This window comes from Protopterus annectens, chromosome 8.part0 (genome assembly GCF_019279795.1).
Source record: "Protopterus annectens isolate FY-2018-M chromosome 8.part0, PAN1.0, whole genome shotgun sequence".
NCBI lineage: Eukaryota > Metazoa > Chordata > Ceratodontiformes > Protopteridae > Protopterus > Protopterus annectens.
The window spans coordinates 1817087921-1817115064 of NC_056741.1; the positions used below are offsets into that span (position 1 = coordinate 1817087921).

The following is a 27144-nucleotide window of genomic DNA, read 5'->3' on the forward strand; positions in this document are numbered from 1 at the left end:
TTGGCTCCAGCTGGGTCACCACATACTGCTATTCCCATGCACTTGCCTCCATGACACATAACCACATGCACACAAACTACTGTATTGCCAAAGTCATGCAGTATTAGGAAACCTGCTGAAATATCCTCAAACACAGCCACTTGCTGAAGCGCTCTCTGCAGGCAGGGTATAAACTGTAGCAAGCAGTTTGATACAGTTTATAAGAATAAAATATTTTTTATTTTAATAAAAGGGGAGGGGTTAGGTGCAGGACACAGAAACTGGATCTGAATGGCTGGGGGGGGGGGGGTGTTGTGCATCTGGCTCCTAGGTTGGTGGCAACAAAAGGAATGCGTTTTTTTTTTTTTTTTTTTTTTTTGCTCTTCGGGGGAGGCATCGATCTGTAATAAGCTGATTACTAGATCAACTTAATACAGATAAGGTGCCTTTTTAATTTTTTTTCTTACTCTTCAATGGAAGAGCTTGGGGGGAGGAGGAGGGGGCAGGGACTGATCGGCTTAATACAGATAAATTGTTTTTTTTTTTTGTTTTTTTTTCAGTTTTCACCTGAAGAGCTGGTTCGTGGTACTGGCACAGGGAGCTGGCTGGACCAGCTATGTTTTTGTGTGAGGGACAGAGATGATGGCATGGGCCCACTATACTGTCCACATATAGGTCTAAGGGCCACCAGAGAAATGGCCTCTCAAGTCACACAACTGGCACTCAAGTTAAAGTACAAAAGTTGCACACTATTCTGAATCACTAAACTATTCAGCAAATACAAACTGGCGTCAAACGCCACACAGGGAATATGCATTCATGCCTCAGGTATGGGCTTCCAACATCTAAATCCAGAGTAGGAGTAAATAAAGACCACTTACTGTGAACGTCTCACACACACTTTGCAAGGCAGGTTGGCAGAATTGTCATATTTCCATAGCTTTCATCTTGGCAAAGTACAGCTGGCTCCATCCTAGATAATTGGGCTTGAACCCCACCAGCTACTGTGCCACTCTTGTTCAAGAGTTTATACAATTATAAAATCACACCACCAGTAATGTGCTAAATGGGCTTTGCTTTGGATATGGACACAGCAGCTTGACAGCCTAGAAGGAATAAATACGCCCTTCTCAAATAATACATAAAAACACCAGCCACAAAATCTTAGGAGTAAATAAATATATGAACATAAGAAAATAAAGTAGTTAGATAATACTGATAAAGTTAAATATATAGGCCTATCAGGCCTATCAGGCCCCCTGTAATTGCTATTTAACTGTCGCCTCCAAACTGGCTTTGTGCCTCATGAATGGAGAACAGCAACAGAGGTGGGCCATCTACAGACCCTGGAAACTACACACCCATAAGTCTCACTAGTCATATATTCAAAGCCATAGAAAGACTTATCATGGAAATGATCAATAATAACTTAGTAAACCTTCAGACACTGGACCCAACCCAATTTGTTTTCATCAAGGGCAGGTTATGCCTACTCACCATTGTGGACTTCTTTGAGAAGGTCATCAATGCAATGGGTGCAAACTCAGGAGGTTAGGTACAAACCCTTAAGTCAGTCAGTGGATAGCTAACTGGCTCACAGACAGGACCCAGGAAGTTAAAACTGGGGAGTCCACCTCTACAAAGAGGCCAGTCACAAATGGTGTCCCTTCAGGGATCGTTCCTGAGACTGCTCCTTTTTGGCATTTACTTCTCTTAAGTCAAGGTCAATGTCAATGGCCTCTGGCTGACTAAATTTGCAGTCAATTGCAAATTAGTAGCTGTCATCAAATACCACACAGACACAAATGTTCTCCAAGAAGGACTGGCACAGACAAACAACTGCCGTCAGAGCCATGGACTAAAAGTAAATGCCAAGAAATGCATAATATTATCCTTCAGGAAGTCATCCACCCATGGTAACTATCATAGTGACAACACATCCCTAAGAGCTGACCCAGTAGTCAGTGACCTGGGGACACGCAAACAGTAATCTAGCCCTTGACCATCATGTGTCTACACTATTGAGGAAATCATTCTGTGTTGAGCAGCTTATAAACAAAGGTATGGCATCTAGGTCCAAGGAAGACATTGTTCCTCTGTATCTGGCATTCATCCGACCTATCTTTGAGTACAACACCCCTTTGGTATGTACCTAACTAGGCATATCCAACAACTGGAAGGTCCACAGAGGTTCCTCACTATAAGAATACAGGATGTAAGTAACATGTCTTATGCAGACCACCTCAAGACTCTATCCCTGTATTCTGTCGCCTACAGGTTGTTGAGGGGAGATCTAGGCCTGGCATACAAGGCATTGTCAGACACCATTCTGATGGACCTCTTGCATACCCACAAAACAAACAGCACCAGCATTACCCATTCTAAAGACTTTAATCTTGTCTGTGATATATACATAGGACATGCTGGACAGGCAAGTATGTATCCCAGAGACTACCCCATCTCGGGAGAAAGCTCCCCATCCACATAAAGCAGAGTTCCTCCCTAATCCAATTCAAGTGTAACTTGGACAGTTGGACAGGCAACAGGAAATTTATCCCCAGTTTGGTACCTATGTCTCTAATGGACACAGGCAGGCTATAAATGGTTCATCTCCCAGTCCCCTGCATGTAAATGTTTAAGCTGCTGGTTACACTTATTAAGGGTACCAGAACTTGTCAGAGATTTGGGACGCATGGCTAGGCTTAAAAAGACCGTTGTGGTCATTAGCCTAGTAAACATATATGAACCTGTGAACTTATGAATGATATAGATTTGCAAAGAACAAAACAATGATTGCTCAGATAGAACATTTTAAAGGGAAAACTCAGATACCAGCTAAATAATATTAAAAGAAGTAGAACATCTAAAGACTCTAGAAAGGGGTTATGAATTAGGCTTGCTGTCAGAGTTTAAAAAAGAAGTTACCTTACTTAGAGAAAATAAGGCAAAGCCTATTTTAAGAACCATTTTTCTGATTAGCACAATGGTTCACCAAGGTACTTCAAATGTTAAAGGGTCACTGGATGTACAATTTAAGGGGGCTTTTCCATTACCTATTTCAACAGGCATAACTATTACTAAAAACACTTTAAGAAACAATTGGAAAATGATCCTAGGGAACAAGGAGATGGTAAATGTAATAGGAAGTAAGCCATTATTTACTTATAAGAAATCTCTGCATATCAAAAACATTTTAGAGGGAAACAGTACTTTAAATTTTAATGTTACAAAGAAATGTGGAACGTTTAGGTGTGGGAAGTATAAGTAGTGTAGATTTTTAACTAATAGGTCAAGTATTCATTTAGAGGCAGTCAACAAAACAACAGTAGCCAGGGATAGATTTAATTGTGACTCCAGTGACATTATCTGTTTGGCTTCCTGTGAAATATGCAAAAGTTGGGTTGGGAGGGTGGCCTAATGGTTAAGATGTTTGCCGTGCAAACACAAGATGCAGGGTTTGAGTCTCACAAGGGATAATTAGCTAGGCTTAAAATAGCTAGCAAGATAACAATAATACATTAGCAAAGCATGTAGAAGTATGTCAGGATTTTACAAAGTTTCAGGTTTTTTTGTTCTGGATAAAATTGATTTAAACAATTCCATTGGGAATCACAATGTATTATTAGACTGTCATGAAGCTGAATGGCAATTAAGGTTGACTTCAGATAAAAGTCCAGGGTTAAATGAATACATAAACTTAAATTGTTTTTTATTAGCCCAAAAGTTATATTTTTTCTAATCTATATTTCAAATGAGTGATATTTAGTTATATATTTGTTAATGTGAATTTTATAAACGTTTTAATCAGTGATGCCTTTTCTATGACTGTGCTTTTAAATTAGCTTAAATCATTCATTTATAAATTGATTTTAAATGTGGATTGGCTGATTTAGTCATGTGGCTTTGAGCTCCAGTTTTTATATTCACTATGAAGTATTAATCTGTAGTTTCTGATGAAGTTCTAATAAAGACAGGATGAACTCACTCAACATATTTGGCCTCCTGCTTGTAGTCATTTTTGTAGAATTGTTCGTTTTGGTTTATCAGTTTTGAGTTTCTACACTGCTATGTGTTTTTTGCTAAATAATATGACTAACTTTAGCTACAAGAATACCGACGCCCTAATTAAGCTAAGTTACTAGTACACTGTACAGGCAGATAACAGAACAGTAAATTACACAGATGTATATACAATAAAGTTTGCGTCAGACAAGTACAGTTGTCTTGACTCAAAATATTTTAACTTGTTTCTTTCACCACAAGAACTTAAGTTTAATCACACTAAGGTATTTTTCCTCACAGAAAAAGCAACAGAAAGACCAACTGGAAGTCAACCCAGGATTTTGCATCTAGCTGTTAACTCCTGTCAACTGGCCCCTTTCATAGCTCTTAGCTCAGATTCCTACTTGCCCATTTCCTGGCTTTCCACCAGCTGCATTCTATAAATTAAACACAATCCTGAGTCAGAAACATTTGCTTACATGACTACTGCAATTTCCAGGAACATTAATTCATATTTTTCTTGTATTATATAAAAGAACAAATGCAATTCTCCTATACTGGTCAGAATATGTTACAAATGTAAGTACACAGCTCTTTTTTTCAGATTTCATAAAGCTTAAATGCAGGCTAGAAATGTGTTACAATATGAATTAAGGAAGAAAAAAAGTACATACGTCACACTTTGTATCAGTCTCTTTCCCATGGTATTACACCCAGTAAACCCTTTTTATTGTCTGCCTATTACTAGAGAGAACAGTAATGCAAAAATCAAAAACAATTGTTCACAATTTACAAGTGTATTTACAAAATATACAACAAAAGAATATGAAGAAAACCTGGAAGTGAGGCTTTAGCTTAAAATGAAAGAGATATGCTAGCCAATAGTTAGGGTCTATATTATATCCTCGAAAGCTTCAAAAAGCGAACGCTGATTGATCGAACTTATTTTTGCGAAACTGCAAAATATCGAAGCAGCAGAAACTCGAATTTTTTCCTAGGGAAAGAATTTGGTTGTCCGTTTCTGTTGCTTCGGTATTTTCAGTGTTATGGTGGAAAGTTACCGGTCGGATTCAGGTAAATGTGCGATTGTGTGGATGTAAGTGTTAGGGTGATTTAGGTGAGTTAGGGTTAGGGCTCGGGTTAGGTGTATGTGCGATTGAGTGGACATGAGGGTTAGGGTGGATTTAAGTGAGTTAGGGTTAGGGAGCGGGTGAGGTGAGTGTGCAATAGTGACGGACCTTAGGGTTAGGGTTTGGGTTAAGGTAAGTGGGTAGTAAGTGGTGTGTGCATAGTTTAGTGTAGGGTTAGGTATCAGATTTTAGGTGTATGTGTGTGGATTTCTGGTTGTTTGGTGTGCTTGTGTTGTGTGTATGTGTTTTGGAGCAGCAATTTTTTTCCCTGGGAAAAAAATCGCTGATCTGACAGTTCGAGATTGTAAGCTTTCGCTTAAATTAGGTCAATCAATCAGCGTTCGCTTTTTTAAGCATTCGATGATATAATATAGACCCAATAGTTAGGAGGGGGAGACTGGGGTTAGAAGAGAATATTGGGAGAGTTGTTTTGCTTTCTTTTAGGAGTACAAAACAATGTAGTTAGACAAGTATGTTGTTCCAGGTGGGTCTATATTAGAATATCAAAATTTCACAATTTTGAATGTTCTAATATCGACCTGAAAATAGCGAAATGACAGAAAACCGAATTTTTTCCTAGGGAAAGAATTCAGTTGTCCGTTTCTGTCGTTTCGCTCTTTTCAGCACTGTGGTGGAAAGTTACGGGTCAAGTTCAGGTAAGTGTGTGATTGGGGTGCAGTTTAGGTGAGTTAGGGTTAGGGCGCAGGTTAGGTATGTGTGTGATTGCATGGATGTGAGGGTTAGGGTGGGTTAGGTGAGTTAGGGTTAGAGCGCGGGTGAGGTGAGTGTGTGATAGTGACGGACCTTAGGGTTAGGATTTAGGTTAAGGTAAGTGGATAGTTAGTGGTGTTTGTACAGTTTAGTGTAGGGTTAGCTGTAAGATTTTAGGTGTATGTGTGTGGATTGCTGTTTGTTTGGTGTGCTTGTGTTGTGTGTATGTGTTTCGGAACAGAAAATTTTTTCCCTAGGAAAAAATTTGCTGTTCTACATGTTCGATGTTGTCAGTGTTTGCTGAATAGGGGTCGATATTAGAACATTTGAAATTGTGAAATTTCGATGTTCTAATATAGACCCGTTCTAGGTGACCCCCATATTATGGAAGGATATGTTTTGCACATCTTTAAATAGATAGGTAGATTTTTAGTTTTTCTCAGTATTTTGGGTTGGTAGCAATGGATTTCATGCTGGGTGAGAGGGATTCCAAAATGTCAGATGCAGTTAAAGAAAGAAAGTGGTTAGTAGAACACCATTTACTTTGTGGGGTTTTCAGGTTTGGAACTAAGGAGTGGTTGTCACTGATTATCTACCAGTAAAGAAGGGGAATGAGTCTAAATGTTATTAGTTTGTAAAAAAGGGATGCAACTAGAATGGTAATTTGACTAGGAACCAATTTATTTTGACAGTAGGGGGCAATGATGTTCCCTTTGATGTACATTGGTTATAACCTTGCTTATATTATGTTTGAGTCGATCTGTAGGTGGGAAGGTATCATAAATAATATAGCTGTAGGTACAGTCAATAACATATAGATTTTCCAGAATTACAAAAATGCTTAACGATGCAGATTACTGTGCATCTAAAGGCAGTATATCAGCATATAGGTTGGGCCTATGAGGGCACAGGCTAACTGGTTTAGAAGTAAGTATAAACTTAGAGGAACTTTCTTCCATCCATATCTGCTAAAATGCTAAAGCAAGTGTTCTTTAGATTAAATTCCTTTAGTCTGGATCTTTGTACAAAAGGAGAGTGAAAGACATGCAACCGAAAATAAAATACTCTCTCCTAATAAAAGGGAGGTGAGGGTCAAGCACGCTACTAGGCTACTTGTTGTATTTCCATAGAACTAAGACTATTCTGCATGGAAGCACAAATGCAAAACTATCAGAAGTCTGTCATCAGCAGTAAATAAATAAACAGCAAATAAATACGTTCAGCACAGATACAACAGAATGGTTCTAAACTTGGCAAATTAGAAACAGACTGTTGAAATGTTTGCTCACCTGTTAATTCCACTTTATATGCCAGCTTCTCCTTTTTCACTACTTGGTGTCCTTGGCCCAGTCACTCTGCTTCTGTCTCTCACAGATCCTATTGTCAGGCATTTCAAAAATCAAATTCAATATGTTTTTAAGCAAGTCATCTGATTAATAAGGCATACAACTACATGCTGTGAATATATGCTCACAGTTAAGGAGACAAAGCACATCTGCTTATAATACTGATGTAATCCTGCACCAGATGATGAAAAATCTGGCCAAGAAACATTTTTTACATTTTGGAATACAGCCTCCTAAAGGATGACTGCTTGAAGCAGGCAATAAAAGCAGTCATCTCTTAAGAGGCTTAATTTATATTAAATACATTCACTGGAAAAATAAGTGCAGCCTGCTTCATTTATATTAGATACATACACTGGAAAACCAAATACAATATTGGCCTGCAGGCATACAAGGTTAATATTTTTTTAACAGTCTCTCTTTTCCATTGCAACATATATTTTCAAGAAGATATATGTCAAAACTACCATTATGATCCTACATAAGCTTTCATACAAAAAATGATACATACTTTCATAGTTATATCAAGTTTTCAGTTACGTTTGCCACTGTAAGTTAAAAGCTAATGCAATGTTTGCATTGTTCAGAATCAAACCTAGTGCACTCAAGGGTGACCATCAGAGTCAGGCATAATAGAAACCCATACAGCGTCCGCAGATGGAACCAACAAAAAGGTTTATTAACTGTTTGCTTCTCACTTGATTTTGTATTATTAGTGTTGCATGTTCGCTGGGTTTTGTTTTTGCTGTTTTTTTTTTTTAATGTTTGCATTATTGCTGTAAGAAAAATGTACTAAATCATTGTCTCCGCATGTGAGTCACATTTTGAACTGCTGTATTACAAAAGGGAAGCAAGTTGTTGTTGTGTCTTTCGGCTTTTCCTGGTAAAAGGGAAGCAAGTGACTTTCTTATTTCAGCTTGTTTACAATAATGACAAAAGACAAAACAGGATGGTAGCTACTCTACCATATTCAGTATATATGTCCTGTCAGTGGGAAGCCTCATGGGCCTTTGACTCACTTCCCAGTGATGTTTTTCTATAAACCATTCTTTCAAAAAGACCACTATAAAATGGGGAAGAAGCCCTCCTGTTACATTGTTTCCTGCCATAAAAGTTGAAACCTTTCTGATAAAGAGACAGGGAGGGCATGAATGAAATTGGTTGAGAAATCATAGTCCATTTTCCTTATATGAAAGATGTTTGTAACAGATGAGAACTTGAAAGGTATGTATGTTATTCATTTAGAAATGTTTCAAAGAAACCTGTTTGGTCGAGATGAGTCAGCAAATGATGGATGTACAATTACAACCCTCCAGTTGGGAAGGTTGCAAGATGATTTACTTAAAGAAATGGTGGAGATTGAGCCAGAAAATGAAGATGTTTCCGTGGTTGGGGTGGGCATTATGGAAAAAATACAAAAGGAAGATGTAGAGACAATCCTGAAGAATAGTGGTGAAATGGAAAAAAACACATGCAGAGAAAGTAAAAGAAGGCAAAAGTGAAGTAGTGGAAAAGAAGGCAGAAGAAAATGAAAAACTGAAGTAAGTGGTAAGAATTCAAAGTAAAAAAGAGAAAGACATGTATGGTATGAAGTGGGGGGGGTGTTAATAGCACCTTTGGGTGTAAAAGTGCATGAAGTAAGAGCATTCATTCTTACTAACAAAGAAACATTTTGTGATATTATATTTGAGACTGTTTTTTTCAGTGGAAAATTTTCTTGGAGAATATGAAAGAAAGACTGTAACCCATGGAAATTTTATGTGATAAAACTATTCAACAGGGAAACAAAAAGATTCATGTACAATTTCACACAAAGTTAGAAAGACAGACTTTGAAATGACATTTGAAAGCTTAATGTAAAGTAGTGCTGAACATTGCAAAAGGTTATCACAAAAGGGCTTTATGGACTGGTGGCCGGGGCTGTAATATTATGTTAAAAATTTAGAAAGAGAAAAGATTATATATTAACCAAGCATGATAGATATGGAAGGGAACAGGGCTGTTGTAAAATACTGGGAACAACCCAAACATTTTTTTTTGTGGAACAGAAGGATATTTGATAAGTAACTGTAACATAAGAAAATGTTATATTTGTGGGGAAATGGGACATGATGCAAAAAATGTGAATTGCAATGATATAAACATAGCAAAATTTAATATTTATTGATGGATTGCAAAACTAAAAAGAGTAAGGAAAAAAGATAAAGAAAGAGAAGAAAATGAATAAAGAGTAGAACTTTTAGAAGCAGTAGAAATAGAAGAAAAATTAGATGAGAAAAAGGTAATAAAGAGGACATAGAAGAAGGTTCTGAAATATGCAATGAAGACAACAAATTAGGAGGTAGTAAAATGGAAAAAAGAATTTTATTGGTAAAATGGTAAAAGACAGAAAATGAAAATTTAAAGGGATAAGTACAAAAGGAAAACAAGAAAGGAAATAGATGAAAAAGAATATATACAGCTAAAGTTTGGGGTTTGTTGTAATGGTTAAGGTGTTTGACTCACAGACACCACAGTACACTGTTTGATTCCCACCTTAGGGAAGGACATCGGTTAAGCTTAAAATGGCCTATTAAGAAAGCTAGCATAGTAATTAGCTATGAATATATGAAACCCAGAATCTAAGGGAAAATGAAAATTTTAGAGTGCTTTCTGTAAATGTGAATAGTATTAAGAATATAGTAAGAAAACAGGAATTTTGGAGTGGGGCCATACATGTGATGTAGATTTTGTTGTAATTATATTAGAAATAATATTTTTAACAAATGAAGAAATATTGCAAACAGAGAAACTATGGGGAGAAAAGATAATCAATCTGGAATTTGGGAAATGAGAGATGTTCTGGAATAGTCACATTCTGTAGAAATACAGTAAAGATATTAAATGTAACTTTAGCAAAATGGGAAGATTAACCATTGTAGATTTAAAATGGAAAGAATTACAAGCACCATGTCCTTATACTAGTTGTAAAGAAAGGGAAAGCTTATTTCATCAGATTTAGAATATGTAGTGATAAATAAGTAAAGTAAATAAGCAAAGCAAAAAAATAAAATAAAAGAGACTAAAGAATTGAGAAAGGAGATTTATTTAAATGAGATAGGTAAAGTATTAGAACAGGTAAATATAGATTAATCTGTAGGACCAGATGGAATAGGGTATGAAATGTATGAAAATTTAAGGGACTTCAAAAAAATGTTTTTAAAGATTTTGAATGAATGACAGTTTTATATATAGGTTCATAGGATGATACTAGGCTATTGGTCTGAAGGCCCTTATAAGCCAAGCCAAGAATTTCGCCCATGTTCCCATAAAGTCAGCACCTGTTTCCCCTGTCCAGCAGAGACACAGGTGGATCCCAGGGGTGTATTTTCTGTTTCCCATCCAGTCATCCAGGTTCCTCTTAAAGAAGGCTAGTGAGGTGCTCTGCTTGACATTTAGAGGGAGTCTATTCCACAGATGGGGGAGTCTTTGGGACACAAATCTATCCCACCAACAACTTCTATTAATGTTACAGACCAGGTTGAGGCCTTGCATGCAGGTTGTGAGAGTGGAGTTTAACTTATGTATATGCAGCAACTCCATCAAGGCTGGGTCTGAGATGGCCTTGTATGTCAGATGCATGTCACTTCTGAGCAGTCTGTACGAGACTGAGTAGAGAAACGGGGCTTTTAGCCTATCTGGATAGGATAGATGTTTGAGACCCTGGATTTTCCTGGTCAGGAACCTCTGTGGTCTCTCCAGCTGCTGCATGTGTTTGGCAAGGTACATGCCGAAGGGAACATTGTACTCGATAATGGGTCTGATAAGGGAGGAGTAAAGGGATGTTATGACCTCCTTGTTCCTGGTTGAAATGCCCTTACTTATGAGGTGGGCCAAGTAGAAAGCCTTCCATACAATAGAGGCAACGTGGTGGTCAAAAGTCAAGTTGCTATCAAGCTGGCTGCTCAAGTCTCTTACAACTGATTGCATGTTTAGTACATTGTTATTAATGTAATAATTAGTGGGAACACCATTTTCCTCAAAGGGGATAATGATGCATTTCTTGACATTCAGTTTGAGGTCATGTTTCTGGCACCAGTCATTAATTTGGGTAAGGCTCTCTTGGAGGATGTTCACATCACTAGGGGAATTTAAGACAGTGCCCAGCTTGCAGTCATCTACAAATTTTATGAAAATAATGCAAAAGATATTTGAAACTAAAATGGAAAATATTAATGAAAATAGCTTGTATAAAGGGGAAGAGTTGTCAAGAATTATTAATGATAGTTAGAGAAACTGGGATGATATTATGAACAGAAAAGCAGAAGCAAAAATCATGACAGGAAACCTTAATTAGGCATTTGACAAAACTAGACATGAAATATTATGGGTAATTATGAAAAAATAAGATATAAATGAGAACGTTAGGAAAGTATGTTTGTCAATGTATAGTAATAATAAAGTAAAAATACAAGAAACAAATGGTGCAGTCAGAAAGTAGAATATCAAGATTTTTTTGTGGAGACTGCTAATAGATAAATTGCCGATAAAAGGAAATATGCCATACAAGAAAAAAGTGGGTATGTTTACATTGTCAAGAAGAAACATCTACAGAACATGTGTTTTTGAAGTGTAAAAGAGTTAAAAAAATATAGGGAAACTATGTAAAGAAGATTTTTTTGAAACTATAAAAGAAATGGATAAAATATACATGGATATGATTAAATATGGATATTATAATAGAAATAAAGAATATGTTAAAAGATAAAAAGTTATTTTATGTTATATGGGTTATATGGAATGAAAGAATAAATGAAATTATATTTAATGGCAAATGGATTTTAGCAATATTATGGAAAATCAATTGGTGGTTATAGAAAAAGGAGTGGGGGTCTAACAGGATGAACATTTAGTGATTGTGTAAACAGATTTTTGTATATAAATAAAGGCCCCTGTTCTTTTTGATAGTTGCCATGGGGTATTTTCCACCCACCTGAGCTAGCACCAACTCAGGTATATGAGACCTCATTTTAACATTCCATCTGAAGAACGACGCACTCAGGAGTACAATATTGAATTTGCAGGGACTTCCTCTTTGTCAAAGAGAATAATAATGCACTTTGAGTTTAGTTTTAATCAGTGGCTTTGGCACCAGTCATTTGTCTGTGTTAGCCCTTTTGCAATATAGTAACATCGCTGGAGGACTCAATGATTGCGCCCAGTTTGCAATCATAAGTGAACTTGTTAAGCCACAGGCCATCTGTCACCTAGACTTCTGAGAAATAGACTCCAAACAGTAGAGGGCCCAGCACAGATCCTTGTGGTACACCACTGGTAATTGATCAACTGGTAGAGATGGACTCCCCAGCTTTGACGGTATGCATTCTGTAGGTGATGCAGCTGGCTACCCATCTAGTGACATATGGGTTAATCCCCAGCTGGGACAGTTTCTCAATGATACCCAAGTGGGGGATTGTGTCAAAAGTCTTGGCCAAGTCAAGATAGGAGTTATGTAGTGTTTTGTTTTCATCCAGGGCTTTGATGACATTCTCAGAGAAGTCCACAAGGTTTAATAAGCATGAGCGACCCTTAATGAAGCCAAACTGGGTCAGATCAAGAGTTTGAAAGTCACCTGTGTCCTTGTTAATAAAGTCCATGATGATTCTTTCCATGGCCTTGCAGATAAGTCTGGTTAGGCTTATGGGTCTATAGTTTCCATAATTGGTTGATGGGCCCCCTTTGTGCAAGGGCATTACTGTTGCTATTCTCCATTTTGCTGGAATGAAGCCAGTGCTCAGGGTATGGTTAAAAAGTGTGCCAAGTAGTTCCAATAGATCTTGTCTTAGATTTAGTAAGTAACCTGGGATGTTATCTGGTCCCATAGAGGCCATGTGTTTGGCCTTGGAGAGTATGGATATGACCTGCTCTTTGAATATACTAGCTAGAGAACTGGTGTCAGGTATGCTTTGGGGTATGGCTGGTGGGAACAGGGTGATGAACTTTGCACCAAATCTGTCAGCTAGTAGGTTGACAATTTCCTTTGGTTCTGTATGAGTGGTACCATCCACTATATGTTTGGCACAAAGCTGGGCATTCCCTTTTAGATTTCAGACATAGCTAAAGAATGCATTATGATTATCCTTAGCTAGGGATGCTAATTTACCCTTGTAACTAGCTTTAGAGGACTTTACAAGATATCTGATTTGCTTGCTCAAGCTGTGGAGGGTATTCTTCTTTTGTTGAGTGAGTTCCAGTTTGTTCTTAGAGTGCAGTTTCTTCCTTTTGTTATATAACCTATTTATACTTGAAGTCCACCAGGGTGGCTTGTTTTTTTCGAGAGGATCTGGTTTTGATCCATTCAGGTACAGCCAAGTCTATACAGTTGTTTAAGTGGCTGTACAGAGCATTTCTGTACTCATCTGCATAGGAGTCATTGCTGGCTGTGTTAGCAGGGGGGGGGGTTGAAACTTTTATACAATCACTTAGTAGGTTGTAGTTTGCTTTGGAGAAATTTTTCAGTTTTTTTGTTTCTGTGGGGGTGTCAGGTCTGATCATTATTTCAAATGAGACAGATTTGTGGTCTGACCTTACCAGGGAGGGCAACACACAAGAGGTAGTGCAGTGACCCACCATGTTGGTAAGTACCAAGTCCAGCCGCTTGTGGGGGTGCAGACTAACTGTTCCTGGGCATTTGTAATGACAAAGTCCAGGAACCTCAGAGTGAACATGCTTGTGCTTGTGTACATTCCCAGCTGATGGAAGGATAGTTGAAATCTCCCATGACCAAAGTCTTTGGTTATATATTGAGTGATTCTAGCAAGTCCAGGTAGTCGGTGTGCTTTGCTTCTCTTGGTTAATGGTAGGGGACCTGAAGCTAGCTATGATGTGGTAGGGCATTTTACCTATAGTTAGTTTGACCTGGAATCTCAAGGGAGCTGTACTGTTTAACCAGTCTCTAGGTGTATTTGGTTTTAATGAAAATGGACACACCTCCACCTTTGGTTCTTGCTCGTTCGTTTTAGGGTCTGAATGTGTGGAAGACATTGTAGTCTTACATGGCCAGGGTGCTTTCTGCGGCTTTAAACCATGTCTCAGTTACTGCACAGACATTATCATCTTCCAAGGTGGAAAGTACTTCCAGACAGTGCAGGTTCCAGTTTAGGCTCCTAGCATTACGCAGCATAAGCTAAAGTTTGTCTCAAGTGCATTTTTTTACATTAGGATTTTTATTGTCTTGACATTGACTAAAAAAAGGCATTATGGGAGAGGCAAGCACATTTGCCAGTATCAAAATCCTAGAGGAGACAGGTGAAGGCCATCTTTGGCAAAGCAGATTGGTCTGTCAGCCATGTCTTCCCAGGCCGACAGATACTGGATCCCCCTTGACTGACACCAGAAGCTAAGCCAATTGTTGAAGTCAATCATTTTTTGCCTATATTCTGGCATCATCCTGGGTGAAAATAGGATGCTGCTTAAGGCTAGTGACATACCTGCCTGGGACACAATCTGAAAGTTCAATCATGTCTGTCTTCATATAATCCACAGAGGTATGTCTCAAGTCATCCACCCCGACATGTACTATGACAGAGTCATAACAGTAATTATTGTTGAGTGACTTCAGTGTATGCGTGATTTGACAGATCCTGGAACCTGACAGGCAGCTGACCGTGACCTTGTCCAGCCTGGTGAGAGGGAAATCTGTGTGTCTCACTATGAAGTCACATATGCCCAGGACATTTGATCTTGAGGTGTTTTGCCTTAGGGGATTATTTGCTGAGACACTGATATGTTTGTTATTATGTGTAGTGAATTCTATTTGCTTTACAGTGTGTGCAAGCAGTTTGCACTTGGGAGGTCTCTGATCTTTTGGTAGGCCTCTATTGAGTACCACTGTGTATGTGGGTTTATGTGTTGTGACCTTGTTTTGTGTGAGAGCCTCACTGAGAGGTGATGTGTGTGTGTGCTGACAACCTGTTTGATGTCCAGTTTGTTGTTACGTGAGAGAATTGATTCCAAATTCTTAGTGTAATAACATCACTCACATACTGTATTTGTTTGTTTAAGGAGTACGTGATCATCAGTATATATATGAAGCAATTACTACATTTCCTCAGGATGCCCATGTTAATCACGCTGACTGGAGAAATGGTTGGAAACTATCTATCCATTATGGCAGGTTTTTACCATAGCAACTATTGGGGGATGGGCTAGTTTGACCAGATTTTGTTCTAGGATTAACAAAGGTGCTTATTCTATTGATGGCTGTTGTGAAAAAAACTATGGTAATGCTTCTCAGTGTGCAACTGAGTTGCCCACAATGCAGAAGGGGAGCTTGGGGGGGGGGGTTCAGTTAACATGCGTTTAGTGGAAAATGGTCTTTTAAGATGTTTGTATCTGTACAGGGCACCGCTAAACCTCATTGAGCAGTGAGTGGCTACGTGCGAATGTGATGCTTAAATACAAATGAGAATAGACTCTTTTAAGTTATACTGCCATTGGGAAAGCACACATTGAGCGTTCCTCCAGTAGTCTCCAAATCAGGTGAGGCTCAGACAATAAACTTCTGCCACAAGGGTGCAGACAGGGCCCTCCTAATGTAAGATGACTAGAATAGTGCTCAGGTGTTACAATACAGTCTAGATTCAGCTGATCTGAATCTAGTCTACGCTATGGTCTAGCTACTTAAAGCAACATAACAGTGTTTTTATTTTTATTAAAGTGCAGAAAATACAGTAAAATTCAGCACAATGATAAAATACAGTCAGCAAAGTGCAAAGAAAACTCAAAAAGTAATTTTTTTTCAATTTTAGCAGTGGATGCTTTGGATTTCAGCAGAATCTCTCCAAAAGTATGGATTTACTTTCCTCCCCCAGCAGTGAATCATCAGCAATGCTTTAGTTTATGCAGGCTTGAAATCTTTTCAGCTAAAGACAAAGGGCTAGACATTCACTGTGTATTTCAGTATCACTCAAGAGACAATTAGTCAATGAAAAAACACGTGAAATGTGCAGCCTAGATGATTGTGTCTACCTGTCACATAGAGCAAAAACACCAGGCCAAGCAGATTTCTTAAAACAGAAAACAAAATGGAGCAGGTAAAGCAGAAAGCAACTTTATCAGCAAATCACAGACAAAACTAAAGTTTACGTTCCTCATCCAGCAGTGAATCATCAACAGTGCTTTAGTTTATGCAGGCTTGAAATCTTTTTAGAAAAAGCCTCTGAAATTCCACTCAGATCTGTATATACTGTGTAAGATATGTTTAGTTTGTCAGTATGCTTACTATAAACAAGCAACTAATTGCCCCAAAGTTGAAATCAATTCATGATAACATCCTATAGTTTTTTTTTTTTTTTAGGTTTTTTTTTTGTTTTTTGTTTTTTTTTTGTGGCATATTACAGAAGTAGATTGCCAGGCCTTTCTTCCATATGGATGCTGCTGCTTCCCAGTTGTGGTCCAACCAAGTATTGATCCTAGGTCTACCAATTGGTAATCCAGCATCCTAATCTCTGTGCTATCAGACTTGGGGTGTCACCAGCAATAGGGTAACCCTCAGCATAATCATAGACGTCGGTCATGATATTTCTTCTGTTAGAATGACAGCTGTCACTCAGGATATCCACAGCATTTTGGTGAGTCATCATTCAGGCAGCCATGAAGGTAGTGTGTGTCCTTACCTGCATCCTGACAATGAGGCTGTATGTTACAGGACCTAATGTCTCCCCTGGGTTCCAAATAAGTTGAGTGTATGCTCCTGTGCACCAGAGATGAAGACCACCATGTTTGCATCTTGGTGGTCACGTGTCCCTTCAGGCTATCCTTGCATCTCCACTCCCCAATGAGGGGTGGTGACAATGGACATTATAAGCTCCATGGCACATGCTATAACTGCTTAATGCTATATTGTGATGTACTAGTTAGGTAGAAGTTCTAATCTCAGGCTTGCCAAGTGTGTGTGTGTGTGTGTGTGTGTGTGTGTGTGTGTGTGTGTGTGTGTGTGTGTGTGTGTGTGTGTGTGTGTGTGTGTGTGAAGGGATCAGTGCTTTGCACACCTATTAACTAAGGGCTTTTCATCCAGAAGAAAGGAGGTCATTGTCCCACTGGGTTCCTATGAGATGACTGAAGACGCATTTTGTCGAATGCGTCTTGGTCAAACTTGAAATGTTAAAAAGGCAAAATGACAAAGTGGCATATAAGTGAATTCTTTCCCTGGGAAAAAAGTCGCTTGGCCGCTTCTGTCACATTGCCATTTTCGCCACTGTAGTGCGATCTCAGAGTTGGTATATTTTAGAAGGTTGGGTGTGGGGGGCACAGCTCCCCAAGTCGGGGGTTTTGGGGGGCTTTGCCCCCCACTTTATGCAATGTTTTAATGTCTTTTTTTGGGGGGGGGACAGCGATTTTTTTTCCCTGTGAAAAAAATCGCTGTTCTGGTTGTTCGATGTCTTGTGAATTTGAACTTTAGAGTTTGATATAACAACGTTCGATCATTTGATCATTCGTTGTTATAATATAGACCCGTCCCACTGTACTCATCCCTCATTAGACCCACCATAGAGTACAACGCCCCATTTGGTATGTACCTTACAAGACATCTGCAACAACTGGAAAGGCTGCAGAAACACCTCACTAAAAGAATCACAGGCCTAAAGCAGATGCCCTATGCTGACCGACTAAAAAAACTCCAGCTATACTCTGTCACATATCGTCTACTCAGAGACAATCTCTGCTTAACATACAAGGCCATGTCAAACCCAGAGCTGTTGGACATGCTATACTTAAAGAAATCCCAATCCATCAGAGCCACATGCTCCAGGGACCTAAAGCTTGTCATCACAATGAACAAAACATGCTGGAGGGATAGGTTCCTGACCCATACATACATGTCAAGCAGAGCACCCCGTTGGCCCTCTTCAGAAGGAACCTTGACGACTGGATGAGAGATAGGAAATTTACCCCGGGGATCACGTCAGTCGCCCTGCTAGATAGGGGTCCAGGGAACTAAATATTGTGGGAGAAATAGCCAGGGAATTGTTATGGCTAAGCTTGTACTGGCCCTAGGGCCAATAGCCTAGTACCAACCTATGAACCTACCAACCTATTCCAGCTCTTTCCTTCCCTCAGATAAGGCATTCCCATCCTCCCTGTATTAGCTCATGACACCCAAGGCGATAACTGAATTTGGGATTCCTGAGATTGTCAATACAAAAAACCTGGACAAAGCCAAAAATAATGGGGAGACAAAGCTCCAAAAATAGGGACAAATGTTAAATATTCCTTTCATAAACTTAGAAAGTTGCTAGAATAAAAGGCATTGTGTTATCACACATTTCCTGAAGGATATGAGATCAAACTCAAATGCCTGTCATTAGAGAATTCAGTCCTCGCTGATTTGCTACAAAAATCCAGAAAACCACAAATTTTGAGGAACAAAACAAAAATATGAGAAAAAAATCAATACATTCTGTGAAAATCTGGACAGTTGAGAGGTATGTTGACAAACATCATCCCTTCTGTGATAGATCACCCATTAACTAGCCTTAAGGAGCATCCAGTCCTATACAGACTATCATCCAGACAGCTATCAGGGAATTCTTAAGAAACCCTAACCCCTGATCCCCAATGACTGTAGATAGGTGTGTTTAAAAGCGAGCAAGCCCAGGAGTGCTAGAATTGGGGGCCATATCAGACTCCTGCTGCAGCACGCATTTATTGGTGTGCATGTTCCCACCATCATGGCCCACTTGCTGCTCATGTACCTGATTCATACCTAGGCTCTGCAGGATGACAGCACAGCAAGGACGGCAAGCCTTCTCCTTCCCCTAGGATGTATAAGCCACCATTAGCCTTTCACTCCCATCCTCCTCACCAGTTGCTCCAGTACTTGAGTTGCTAGGTGATCCCAGTCATGTGAATTGTGCTCAGGGCTTTAGTCATGTGAGACACAGCCAATGGCAGTGTTTCCTTCCTGGTACTCTTCCCTTATATTCTTCTCTTTCATGATGAGCTGTTTTTTTTATTTTAGAGTGAAAGATGACCTTTGTGAGCATTTCCTTTTTTATGTTTTTACTTTATTATTTATATTATTTTTATACTGTTTACCTGAAAGTTAATACGGTGTGTATGGCATATTAAATCTTTCTATGGCATGGGTTTTAGGGTCATTTCTATTTTCTTATGATTTTTCTAGGAACTGTAAATGAAACATGTTCCATTACAAGCCTAACAGTTTTGGTTTTCTTAAGGCTGAGAATTGAACATATTTAGAAGAGATGCATTTCTTTTGGAGAAGGCTGTAAAACTAAAAGTAAATTCTCCATGACTGTAACAGATTCTTAGTAACTCCAAAACACCCAAAAAAACATGAGTTGTTTTAGAGCCCTTAACACAAAAAATATGAAATGTCTGGTATGCAAGAGTGGCAGAGAATACATTGAGAACAAACGCTAGTCATTTTCACAGATGATGGAATATTATTAACAAACCCTGATAGAGACATTCTAGTCGTCTTCATTTTATTAAGACACTTTAATGTAAGGGTATACAGTAAACAAAGATAAAATAAAGGCTCTGTGTATAAACTATACCCCTACATTTGAATTGGTACAAAACTTCTCAAGTTTGTGTGGGCATTATAAAATGAAATATCTGGAAGTGTGGCTAACCAAAAAGGGCCAATAGAAACATGGGGAGAAATGAGAAAGAAAAAAAAGGAAGAAAACAAAGGATGTTATAAAGAAGTGCGATACAGTTAAAGGTGGCGTGAATCAATATATCAGGCAGTTAAAATGTTTGTGGTGGCAGTGGTTTTATATGTGGTACAATCCTTTGTATATAGAGAGTCCAAGTAAGGATAAATTGAACACTAATTCAATAGATGTGTTTCTTGTTGTCATACACCTAACAGATTCTGCGTGTGTGTGTGGTAAGAACCTTAGAGTGGGGGGGGGGGGGGCAAGTGATACTACCTGCACAAGAGAGATGGCTGGCAGTACCTAAATTAGTATCTTTCTATATAGCAGCTCAACTGGGACAGTTATATCACCACCAAAACAATAGACATGAAGCAAACGTGAAAGAAATTATGCAAAGAGTTGGTAGCAGTCAAAACAGAAGACCAGATCTGGAGACCAGGATGAAGCTGCAATATTATGAGAGATGTGGAAAAAGCTGGAAACACTTAAGATACCCCAAGAATATACCCTAAGTAAAGGAGAAGGGTGCTGGTAGAACTTTGAAATTACCTGATGGGATACAAAATGAAAATTTGACACAAGGGTTAGAAGTATAAAGGACTGGATGGGAAAAGACACTAGAGTATTTTTAGGAATCAGGTAAAAGGGGAGTTCATCTCTGAATGAATTGCTGCTTATGGGCAAAATCTAAGTGTCTGTCAGAGAGTAGTTGTGTGGTATAGCCTAGCTGATAAAATATACTGCAGGAATATTTATGAAACTTGAATAAATAAGATGGAATATCTTGCATTTGTGTGTATTATGTAAAGGGCTTGCATTTTACAAAATTCCCTGCTTTAAGTAGCACAGAGATGGACTACACCGCAGCAGGGGATTTCAACATCACATGTAAATGGGAGCAGCCTTTGTAAATGAGGCCCAGTTATATGCTAGATGTGCTGCTCTGTATGGGTTCTTATGCTGTATGGTGATTTGTAGATTTCTGCTGCACAAATCCCTGTAGAATATGTTAGCATCTGATAACTGGTTCTTAACTACTTCCATAGTTCTTAACTACTTTCATTGAAGATTGCCATCTTAGCCTTTAGCTCCATTAAGTAATAAGGAGGAAACCACCACTGTTCCTGAGCATTAATGGACAGACTGACATGTATCTGGTGCCCTAAGATGACATGATGCAAAACCACTATGAGATGTGCACATGCCTCTGCAATACACATGTCCTGTTAATTATATATCAAATATGGATTATCAATCCTAAAATTAGACTTTAAATATAAGTAACAGCTTGTAAAATGGAACCCTTATGCTACTGGGAAAGAGTCTGTTAAAGTGTTAATTTTAAATGAAGGCTCACATATCATTCTAGTCCAGGGATCAAGACTGCTCTTGAGCTACCTCTTACATCCTTAATGCTTGTTACTATATTCCAATTACCATGTAATAAAGACTTGCCTGGAAGGCCATTAATCTACTCACCATTTTTTTTCATTATATGATACCTGGAGAGAAATACACACTAAATGCCAGCAACATTAATCCATCAGACAGGCCCTTAATACCTAGGTTTGCTGTAGTTTCTTCTTCAAAAAGCTGGCACATTCTTTGTACCTCGCTCCCTGGAAGGATTCTACCACACCCCTTTTCCAGTTACCCTTAAAACAGGGAGTCCTACATTTGGCATCACCCATCAGTCTTTTGCACATGGCAACAATCCAGAAGCATTATTTCATCAATTATGTAAAAAATTTATTTTTCCTGCTTGATTTAATCAGCCAATTTACTTTCCAAGTAAACAGTGTCATCTAAAGCCAAGCAAAATAAGTACCACAGATAAAGGAAAATAGTCAGCTCAATGATAGAATTCCAAAGCTGGTTTAATAGTCAATTCAAACACATAAACGCAATTCCACACACAGCAAGCTGCTAAGACTTCATCAGATGCAAACAATGAATGAATGAATAAACCATCTCTTTATATAATCCATTAGCTTAATTATCCAAGCAATCCACCAATGAAAATACAGTCCATTGTCTCAATAAAGCATGTCATTGATTTAAAATGCAAAGAAAATGTTCATATTAAATCGTAACCATAATATAGGAAATGCACTGTCTAAAATCTATTTAAAATCTGTTTAAAAATATAAAACATTTTATTAGCTTAAAAACTGTTCGAGTATGTAAAATGCTTAAAATACTTAAAAATCCTTCAAAGTTCACATACATGTAGTGAAACAATATATAACATGACAATAGCAGCATCAAGTGGAGAAACTCAAAGTTGCAATGTCCTAAAACTTGTACTTAGTTAAAGCCATTTATAACTTGGCTGCCCTCATTTTTAGGACAGAGGCTATGGAAATATTATCATTCAGTCCTGGTGCAGTAATAGCCTAATGTTAACTGCCACCACAGCTATTTGTACTCAATCTTTTCTTCACATAGCCCCCCCCCCCACTTCCTTCTTAACCTATTCTAATAAACAGAATGGGAAAGATTTACAGGGTTCACAAATCTGGGGGAGTTACCAAAGGAACCCCTAAGGGTGGTACATAGAAATTCTCAAAACTTGAAAAATCTATTAGAGAATAAACACGGAAACAATATAGTAGGGCACAAAAAAAGAGGAACCTTTAAATGTGGGCATTGTACCCAATGTACATAATTTACATTACAAGTAGGAACAGATGGGTGACAGGTCAGGGTTACTCTTTTGGTTTGATATATCTTATTATTTGTAATGAATGTGAATCCTTCTATATTAGCAAGACAGAGCGTATGTTACGAAGAAGGATTTACGAGCATATGTATGATATTCAATGTAAGAAAGATTCAAATGCTCTATATAGACACACAAAAACACGTGCCAAAGCATGCTTCTCACTTTTTGTATTAGAACAGGTAAAGAAGGAAGTGTGTGTGTGTGTGGGGGGGGGGCTATGGGGAGTAAAGATTGAGTACAAAGAGCTGTGGTGGCAGTTAACATTACAGGCTATTACTCCACCAGGACTCAATGATAATATTTCCATAGCCCCTGTTCTAAAAAATGAGGGCAGCCAAGTTATAACTGGTTATAAATGGCTTTAACTAAGCACAAGTTTTACGACATTGCAATTTTGAGCTTCGCCACTTGATGGTGATAGCTCCATATTTTATGTATTGTTTTACTAAGTGTATGTGAACTTTGAAGAATTTTTAAGTATTTTTAAGCAATTTACATACTCAAACAGTTTTTAAACTAATAAAATGTTTTATGTTTTAAAGTGCATTTCCTATATTATGGCTATGATTTAATATGAACATTTTCTTTGCATTTCAGATCAATGACATGCCTTATTGAGACAATGGACTGTATTTTCATTGGTGGATTACATGGATAATTAAACTAATGGATTATATAATGAGATGGTTTATTCATTCATTCATTCATTGTTTGCATCTGATGAAGCCTTAGCAACTTAGACGAAAACACTGCGTGTGGAAATGCTTTTATGTGTTTGAATTAACTATTAAACCTGCTTTGGAATTCTATCATTGAGCTGACTATTTTCCTTCATCTATGGTACTTATTTTGCTTGGTTTTGGAGTCATTGGTGTCTAAGTACCTGTTCCAGTGTTATTTTTGGTTAAACAGTGTCATCTCCTATCTTTGAGATCTTATTTCTGGCAGCATTTTCTTAATAATGACTTCAGACATTGCTATTACTTTTAATTCATGCAAGTTATTAAATACACACATTTCTTTCTCTTTTCAATTTCTCAAAATGTTTTGGGTTTCCAACATTATGACATAAATGAACCCTCTCCTTGAGTCAGGGTACAATCAGAAGTCAAGAAATTAGTATGTTAGATAAGAGTGCACTTCTCAGCTCCCACATTGTGACTAGAATTGCCTCCTTCTGCAGGGTTACATGCACTGGTAGCATGTTTACTTATGACTGTAAATTCTTTTAATAGCTCTGTTGCTCCTACTTCTTCTTCTTTCAGCTTTTTCCCAGTTGGGGGTCACCACAGCGGATCACCTGTCCATTCATGAGTGGTAGTGGAGTTTTACAGTGTCGAGTCACCAGTCCGGCGCCCAACCTTCCACAGTAGGCACACATGCGCACGCTCTCACGCCTAGGGCCAATTTAGAGTGTCCAATCCACCTACAGCATGTCTTTGAGATGTGGGAGGAAACTGGAGCACCCGGAGGTAACCCACATGACCACAGGGAGGACATGCAGACTCCGCACAGAAGGCACCCCAGCTTAGAATCGAGCCGGAGAACCTCTTGCTGTGAGGTGGCAATGCTAACTGCTGCACCACCGTGGCCACCCCTCTGTTGCTCCTACTAGTATTAGAATAATCTGGGTATTTTTATCCAACATTGCTCTACTTTGTGCTTGCAAATCTTGGTATTTTATGACTTTGTGTTTCTCATTACATACCACATTATAATCGCTGGATGTATCAGTTTCAATGATTAATGCTACTTTTGTATTTTTCTGTTGGACTAATGTATTGGTCTTTCTTGCTTCTACTTGCTTAACTGTTGTTATTCCATGTTCCTACGTGATCAGAAAGCCATTTTCAGTAATGCTTTGGGATTCATCCTTCCAATGTTTCTCAGCTACTTCTATATCACAGTGTTTGCACAACCCCCAGTGCAAGAGTGCTGCTACATTACTACACTTTTCAATGTACATGCCCTCAGCCATGAGTATATTGCAACCAGGATACAAGAAATGCAACTATTTCCAGTTCTGTATTACAGAACCTGCATTTCTCTATTTCTTCCACTTTTTTCTATACACTCTGTTAACGTGCACATAGAACCACTACTCTAAGCTGTCATTTATCAGCCTTTCACATTTTGGTTTAAATTTATTTCTCCATAATCATTCTTGCACCAGATCTTGATCAACATGTGGTTGTTCCAGGAGTTCTCTATAATTGTGGCCTTCTCATTTTTCTTTCTTTTACAGTAAGTACAGCCAGATGTGAAAATAAATTTCATGATATTCTCTAAAGAGTTAGAGCAATATAACTAAATATAAATACAGATTAAACTCATGTTCAGTTATAGTTGGTGAAAACCGCACTTGGGCATGTCCCAGTTACTCAACATACAGACAGCACCATGTCTGCACTCTTAACTTTGGGTAATAAAAGGTTGTCAATCATCTACCTCCAATATTTCAGGTGTTCCTCCCTTTGCAACATGGCATTAAATATAACACTACACTATATTATCAACTCCTTTACAATTGTAGTTTACCATTTTATAACATCAGGTGTTTGTCACATAGAGTAAAATTAGGTTAAACAGCAATGTTGAAAACCATAATTTCAGTCATATTACTGTACTCCACTGTTATAATCATTAATAAAAAATACTTGCAAGTAATGCTATTGATAAGCAAGACATTGTTCCAATGTTGTTAATTATTTGTTGCCATGAGACTTGTGTCCATGTAAGCTGAAAATTTAAACACAAAGAGAACAGCAGTCAAAGGAAGAGAGAGACCATCAACGTGAGAAAAAGATCCAGCACCAAATTTGCTCGAAGTGTCCTTCGTTTCAACACTACCAGCTCGCGGAACCTCAGCTATGAGGCTACAGTTCTATTAGTTCTCCAACAAATGTCTTCATACTCCTTTATTAATAGTTTCAAGTCTTCACAGAAGGACTCCAAACACAGTGTGTCCCATGTTCCACGGCAACTGGCACTCTTTCAATAACCATTCAGGGAAAATCTATTCAACTGCCTCATACTTGACTATTAAAACACCGTTATTTGCTTTGCAATTCTTTTCACTTACCTTTATTCCAGAAACTGCCTTTTGTAACTATGATCATAACGGATAAAACACACTCATGCTTTTAAACGTTTGCATCTATTTCCTTATTAAATTTTCATGGGAAACCCAATTAGCTTTGAAATACACAAGCAGCATAGGGTGCCCCACCTGACTTGCCAAAGTTGCCACTCATACTACAAACTCATTTCTTCATACAACTACCCTCTATGCTTTTTTAGTCAAATCATTTCACACTCAGTACCCATGCAGAAAGGCCACATGTCTTTATAGGTTACTTGTAATTTCTTTATCTCCCCCTCTTCATCACTCTCTTCTAACATACTCATACTTAATCTATCAAGTAGAGAATAATTCAATTTTGGAAGCACTTCCTTCTGTTTCCTGCATTCTATATTTAAAGACAGAAGAGTGTTCTTACTTGCCCATCCTTCTCACTGGTTATCTTTTTGTTGAATTCCACTCATGATGTCTCCACTCTCAACCACTCACTCACCATTTAATTCCACATTTCTATCTGAGCCACCACTGGTTGCAACAGTCACATTTGCACGCACAGTTCAAAGCTTCATGAACAGCTACAAAAACTTTGACCCCCCCCCTCCCCAAAATGGCAAAAATACCTTGAAGAAAGGATGCAACATCCCAACTTCAGTCTTTTCACTCTATATCTCCACATAACTAATAGAAGGTGGGCTTGTTTATGTTCAGACTAAACCAAAAGTCAGTTTCAAAAGATCTGTCTCTTTCTCTCTCTCTCTCTCTGTCTCTCTCTGTCTCCTATTTGCACAAATTAGAGAGGATTTGGTCTTTCAATAGAAAGGTCTCAAATCTCATGAAAACCTGCCAAGACTGCCAGCTGTTACCACCATTCCAGGTGGCTAATATACCCTCTGCACCCTCTCAATGTTAATGAGACCTGTACACAAGTTCAGTGTATAATGTTACCTTATGCTACAAACAGGTATCACACTTGCCTTTGGTGCTAGAACACCAAAAGGCTGGGGGTTCTATTCCCTCTCTAGGTGACTGGGATCGCTGGCACTGCAATACAGCATTAGAGGATGTTGCATTCCTGAATGTGCTTTCCTTCAGATGAGATGAGATGTTGAACTTAGGTTTCATCTGCTTGAGTTGGTGATAGCTAAGTTGGATGTAAAAGATCCCATGACACCTAGCAAAATGAATAGGGGAAGTTTCCTGATGACCTGGGTCTCCAATGAAAAAGAGAGGCCACTAGCCTAGTCGGACCTACCTAGTCAACCAAAGGATAACTAAAAAAAATAAATTAAATTTATTTAGGCAAGGCAGTCTGTTCCCTTTTCTTTTTCAAGCATCCCAATCACATGTATATTTTTTTTACTCTAAAATCTACCTTTTTGATAAATCTGCTTCTCTCTTCAAACTAATACATTGCTGCTTTAATGACTTAGTTTCCACTTGTTATGTAGTGTGATTAGATAATACTCAAGGCTGTAGATTTTTCTTGGAATGCTGTCAT

At 38.3% G+C, this 27144-nt stretch overlaps 1 protein-coding gene across 1 annotated transcript in view; it reads right to left on the reverse strand.

Moving 5' to 3' along the window:
* IL34 (interleukin 34) overlaps positions 1-27144 on the reverse strand; it is an 825440-nt gene that overhangs the window by 570684 nt on the left and 227612 nt on the right. Inside the window, exon 2 of the mRNA XM_044081308.1 lies at positions 7112-7199. The gene's annotated coding sequence lies outside the window, so the exon portion shown is untranslated. The remainder of the gene's footprint in view (positions 1-7111; positions 7200-27144) is intronic.